Here is a 6,338-nt window from a genome sequence, read left to right as displayed (position 1 = left end):
TCATTACGTCAGCTTCAATTGTAAAATGTCATTGGCTCTCGTGTGTCTCGTGACCGATAGCGTCATTCAACTTGTGTGTATCATTTGAATCAGAAATATGAATGAACGAGTGCGTGTGTGTTCTGTTCGCAAAGGAGCGCGATCATCATTTCAACGACTAAAACATTAAGATCAACTCTGTTCTTCACATGAAGACATTGTATGACTTCAGAAGACTTGGAATGCAACATGAGTTAATACTTTTATACTGTTTTTTGGTCAGTTTTTGCAATAAATACATGTGACTGTACATTTATTTGCCTGTTACTTTTATGTGTTTTATATTGTTGAGAGTTGGTAGGTTTAGGGTAGGAGTGGAGTTAGTTACTCCAAAATATAAAATTATGCTATAAATATTCATTCTGTGAGATCAGTCATGGTGTCATGTTGTGCATCTGGAATGGAGAAAAAAATATTACCACTTAGTGCCTCCGGTGGAAATTTTACCCCAAAAGTGCAGGTAAACGGACCTGGAGGTACATAATTAGGGTGTTGCAAAAATGTAGGCAGAAAAACATATTTCCAATGAGCCTGGGTTGAAAGTATCATCAGCTAATCTTGAAATGGATCAGCGATTTACTGCAGAGCAAGTACTGAAGTCAATCAAGTCAGTCGATGTTGGATCTGGTAAAGAAGCTGAATACTGATTATGAAGATAGTTTTAAATTGAAGATAGACTTACAAAAAGGGAAGAGCAATAGTAACAAAAAAGGGCAACAACCTGCAAGAGCTGTAAGAAGTCTCAGTTAATCGAGCACAATAAACAATTATTATTATTTTTATTTTAAGACAAACAAACAGAACATTTAATTGGATAGTTAAGTGCTAGTCTTTATTGGTCAGGTGCAGTTGGAAAATATGTGCCTTGAGATGCTTTTTGAAAATGGCTACAGACTCAGCTGCACGAATTGAGATCAGCAGGTCATTCCACCAGGTGGGAATGGTCCAGGTAAAGGTCAGTGAGAGAGATTTCATGCCTCTTTGGGATGGAACCACGAGGCATCGTTCACTTGCAGAACGCAAGCTTCTGGAGGGTGTGTAAGTCCGAAAAAGCGGTGCAGAGCCAGTTGCTTTGTAGGCGAGCACCAGTGCCTTGAATTTGATCCGAGCGGCCATTGGCAGCCAGTGTAGTCTGATGAAGAGAGGCGTGACGTGCAATCTCTTCGCCGTTGCATTCTGGATCAGTTGCAAGGGTAAGTGCATGATGGAAGGCCAGCCAGAAGAGCATTACAATACACTGAAAAAAGTATAACTTTAGTGTTGTTCGTTTAATGTGTATTTTCTCATTGAAATAGCTTAATTTTTTTAATTTTTTCATGTCAAGTAAACATTTTAGCTTAGATTTATGGTTCAATCCATTTTTTTACATTGATAGAATCTAAATGGGCAGCGGGACGTTAAACTGAATTTATTAATTTGATCAGAGCATTTTTTTTAGATTAAGCAGGATTTGCACATGCGCATTGTTGACTTGGAGATCCCGCTCTCTGTGGTTCAAAAAAAAAAAAAAAAAAGTCTGAGAACTGTCTGAGAAGAACACAGCACGAACTTGAGCGGTGGCCGTGACGGTAACGTTACATTTCAACGGACGTCAGACCCATCCAGCCAGGCTCCGAGACAGAACTACGAGGAACATTGATAAGGTAAGAGAAACTTTGTCTACCGTTAACGTTTTTACCTCAAGTATATCTGACGGGACTTGAGTCTGGCCGTAATTTCAGCGCTAACGCTTGATAGCGTGTAAATTAACTTTTAAGATAGCACTCGAAATGTTCGTAATCTTCATTCAAACTATAACGTTCGGTTATTTTAGCCCCTCATTGGGCGGGTGAGTAATAACCTAAATGCATGCAAACTATCTAAATTCATTTTGTGGGGGCATTGACCGTTTCAAGGGAAAGAGTTAACAATAACATTTCTCGAAACAAGTGCAGTTATAGCCTATACGTTATAAGCTACAATATTTTCTGCTTAACTTTTATTACACTCCAGTTCAAAAGAAAAGTGTGTTTTTTTCGCTGAGCACATTCTCTGCAGTCCGAGCGCGCTGAAGCGCTTGCTCATATATCTGAGGTAAATCATTAACACCATCACTGCTTAAGTATTGAACTAAATACATTACAATCGGCTAAAACGAATAAGCAGGTTACTTTTCTGAAAAAGAGTGCTCCCGAGTCTGTGTTTCTCACAGTTTGCGTGAATCGCAGCACAGTTCCACACACACACAAAATACCGGCAGTTCAATAGTGAAACTCGCAGCTCTTAAAGGGGCCACACTCTATTCCAGCTCTTAAAGGGTTAGTTCACCCAAAAATGAAATTAATGTCATTAACTCCTCACCCTAATGTCGTTCCTTACTTTTAAGACCTCCATCTTCACACACAGTTTAAGATATTTTATATTTTAGTCCCAGAGCATATGCAGTCAATGCCCACTTTACTGTCCATTTCCAGAAAGCTAATAAAAACATAATCAAAGTAGTCCATATGTGACATCAGTTGGTTGATTAGATTCTCTTGAAGCATCGAAAGTACATTTTGGTCCAAAAATATCAAAAAGACTTTATTCAGCATTGTCTTCTCTTTCGTGTTCCTAAAAAAAGATTAAAACGGTTCGTGAATCAGTGAATTGATCAATGATTCGGATCGCCAATGTCACGTGATTTCAGCAGTTTGGGAGTTCGACACGCGATCCGAACTGCTGAAATCACGTGACATTGGCGATCCGAATCATTGATTAATTCACTGATTCATGAACCATTTTAATCTTTTTTTGAGGAACACGTCGTAGATTGAAAGTCATAGTTTTTGTGATACTTGGACCAAAATGTATTTTCGATGCTTCGAGATTCGAATTAACTAACTGATGTCACATATGGACTGCTTTGATGATGATTTTATGTTTTAGGTCGGCATATAGCAGAGAATAGACTGGGCACACGACTACTCGTTTACGTATGGCATTTGCCATACCCTGGCATTCCACATTTTTAGACCTAACTGTTGATTCACTAATGAGTTGTTGTTGTTGTAATTTAGTACGGTTGTGCTGGGGATTCTGTTTTGTGTTCACCATCTTCTAAACTTATTTCTGTATGCTCTACTTTTAAGATCAATTTAAGTTCATGCGAATTACAACAGTTCCTTTGAAACAAGTTGGATTACAAGTTCTTGGTGCAGTTGGACAAGCACTCCACCAAACTGTTGGAGGTCATCAGGAGCAAGGGAGGAGTCCACCAGGACATTGCAGGTTTTAGATGAGGTATCTATGAATTTGATAATCAGATCACTGATCCATGGCTGAATAGTGTTTTTTTTTTTTTTTTTTTTAATTGTTTAATTTTAATTCATAGTTATTGTTCTTACTCAGACTGCAGACATCACCATCAGAAGAGAATGCATCCTCAAATCTCTGATCTACCTCGGCGAACCTTTTGCGCACCTTTTCAAACAATACCAGGTAAGGGCATCTCTCTCACTTGCTCACACAAATAACACCTACAGACTAACATGGTCATAGTCTAGGTTTTCCTAGCCACTTTTAATAAATAGGGGTGTGATGAGAAACTCAGCTCACAAGATGAGATTTTAACACTATTTATGAGAAATCTTTGATGCTGAATTTTGAGCTGTGAACACTTAGACCATGTCCAGACGTACCAAAACAATCTTTTTTTTCCTTGTCTTCCCTGGAACACTGTCAAAATAAGTGTGTCCAAAGGAATCCATTTGCAAATGACTTAACACCTATATGCTATGTAAAATCCAGGCCTGGTCCTCTCTTCCTTCACTGTCGTCGCTCCTCCTTTTATTCTCCCTTCACTCCTCTGTGAAAGCTCTGAGACCAGTGTGACGTGCAGTTGGCACTGATCATCCAATTACTTACCGGCCTCGCTTTGCTCTCACTCGTCACGCGCCTATTCAAGTTCAGTTTAGAGTGTATAAGAGCTGAAAATGGGAGAGTTCTGAAACTATAATGTACTTATTTTCTCTTTCTTTTTTATGCAGGAAAATGAGATTGAAGAACTGGAGCAAACAACCATGGCGATCTTTATCACTGGGAAAGAGGATCCTCTTCATCCACCAAAAGACATTAAAATTGTCATTGAAGGATCAGAGGTCCGGAACCTGCTTGCTATATTGCATACAAATAGGTTATATTTAAAGGTTTAGTTCGCCCAAAAACGAATATTCTGTCATTAAAGGTCCCGTTCTTCGCAATTCTATCTTTCAAACTTTAGTTAGTGTGAAATGTTGCTGTTAGAGCATAAATAATACCTGTAAAATTATAAAGCTCAAAGTTCAATGCCAAGCGAGATATTTTATTTAACAGAAGTTCCCTTTCAAAGCCTACAGCGAACGGCCGGTTTGGACTACACCGCTGCACTTCCTGCTGTAATGACGTCACTAGAACCGTTTGTTGACTAACCCTCCACCCACAAGAACACACAAAATAGGGGGCGTGGTCTCGTTGCTCTCCTACGTGGAGAAGAGCGCGCATTCAGCGCTTGCATCGCCCCGTTATGGTAAGAGGCGGGACCTTTCCGGGCAAAGTGCGCTAAGCTGCTGTCCAATCACATCACGGGAAGCGCTGGCCCAATCAGAACTCTTTATGGGTCTTAAGAGAGAGAAATGACATTGGTGTCATTAAAGGCCTTTCTGAGCCATCGGATTTCAACTAAAACATCTTTAATTGTGTTCCGAAGATGAACAGAGGTCTCACGAGTGTCGAACAACATGAGGATAAGTGATTAATGACAGAATTTTTATTTTTGGGTAAACTAACCCTTTAAATGTAGAGCTTACAGCTCTGTATCAGAAACTGATGCAGTGTTCACTGTTCACTGTCTGAGGAGCAGTTCCAGGATTTGTCTCTGGTGTTCAGCTGAAAGAGACTGTTCATCATCATATACATTTATGGACATGAAATACATTTGTATCTTAATATTTTAATTGTATTTTAGGATGTTTTATGGTGAACTGTGTTGTCAGGACAAACATTCCTAATTTAATATTACTACTAATGTGATGTCATCAAGTGGTGATTTGATTATTTGTAACAAATTTGTATTTTTGTGTGAAGCAGACTGTTCTTCATACATGTGAACATGTTCATTGAGCAATAAATATAAATGTGTTCTAAAGGAAAGTGTTATGATAGTCATTGATCAAAATGTTTTAAAAGCTTTTTTTTTGTTTTGATTATACATTTTAAATAATGACATCTTAATTTGAGACAACCTAAAATAATTAATTTACTTTGGCCTATAAATATTACTTTGTTTTAATTTAAATAATTAGTTTATCCCAACATAAAATAATGATTTGTTAGTTTGATCCCATTTAAAATAATTAGTTTGTTCCAATCTAAAATAATTAGTTTGATCAACCTTTAAAAAGTGGTTGCATGGATTTAAACTTTTCAAATTAAACTAAATTAAATTATTTACTTGAGTCAATGTAAAATATTTCGTGTGATCGATTACTTCAATTTTTTTAAGTTGATCCAAGGGTTTTATTTTTTCAGTGTAGTCCAGTCTGGAGAGAACAGGAGCTTGAACCAGGAGTTGTGCAGCCTGTTCTGATAGGAAGGGTCTAATCTTTCTAATGTTGTATAAGGCAAATCTGCAGGACCGGGCTGTTGCAGTAATCTGGTCAGTGAAGTTTAACTGGTCATCAATCACAACTCCAAGGTTCCTGGATGTCCTGGATGGCGTTATGGTTGATGAACCAAGCTGAATGGAGAAATTTTGATGAAGTGCTGGGTTGGTTGAGACAACAAGTAATTCTGTCTTTGCAAGACTGAGTTAAAGGTGATGCTCCTTCATCCAGCCAGAAATGTCTGTCAGGCAGGCAGCGATACGAAAACCGACTGTATCATCTGGAGTTGAGTGTCATCAACATAGCAGTGATAGGAGAAGCCATGTTTCTGAATCACAGAGCCTAATGATGACATGTAGATAGAGAAGAGAAGTGGTCCAAGCACTGAGCCCTGGGGAACCCCAGTAGCTAGAAGATGTGACTTAGACACTTCACCTCTCCATTAGCCCATGGAGAGGTGACTCCATTTACCATTTACTCCATTTACCCCTGGCTTTTACCCAGCCCTACTATCAATGTATGTATTTATATACACTTGCACACTCTTCACGCAGACATCATATGTCCTCAGCGTATTTCATGTAGAGTTAGCACGTGAGCACCGCAGCCGAAACAGCAGCCTCCTTTTACAGTTCCTCCTGAACCAAAACAATCATCTTATGTTCACACCAAAACTACATTATTTCGGAAGAGATGGAA

The 6,338-nt window shown here is 38.7% G+C and overlaps 1 long non-coding RNA gene across 2 annotated transcripts; it reads left to right on the top strand.

Annotated features, from left to right (window-relative positions):
• The first annotated feature begins 1,576 nt into the window (after positions 1–1,576).
• Positions 1,577–5,146, top strand: LOC137089700 (uncharacterized). Of its 2 annotated transcripts, XR_010907763.1 has the most exons (4): positions 1,577–1,682; positions 3,150–3,300; positions 3,409–3,498; positions 4,047–5,146. It is a non-coding gene; the product is annotated as an uncharacterized lncRNA (long non-coding RNA). The 2 variants fall into 2 exon arrangements; XR_010907762.1 differs by lacking the exon at positions 1,577–1,682 and having other exon boundaries at positions 2,948–3,300.
• The last annotated feature ends 1,192 nt before the right edge of the window (positions 5,147–6,338 follow it).

This window comes from Pseudorasbora parva, chromosome 9, assembly GCF_024679245.1.
Source record: "Pseudorasbora parva isolate DD20220531a chromosome 9, ASM2467924v1, whole genome shotgun sequence".
NCBI lineage: Eukaryota > Metazoa > Chordata > Actinopteri > Cypriniformes > Gobionidae > Pseudorasbora > Pseudorasbora parva.
Note: the sequence above shows the minus strand (reverse complement) of the source record. Positions and strands in the feature narration are given on the sequence as shown.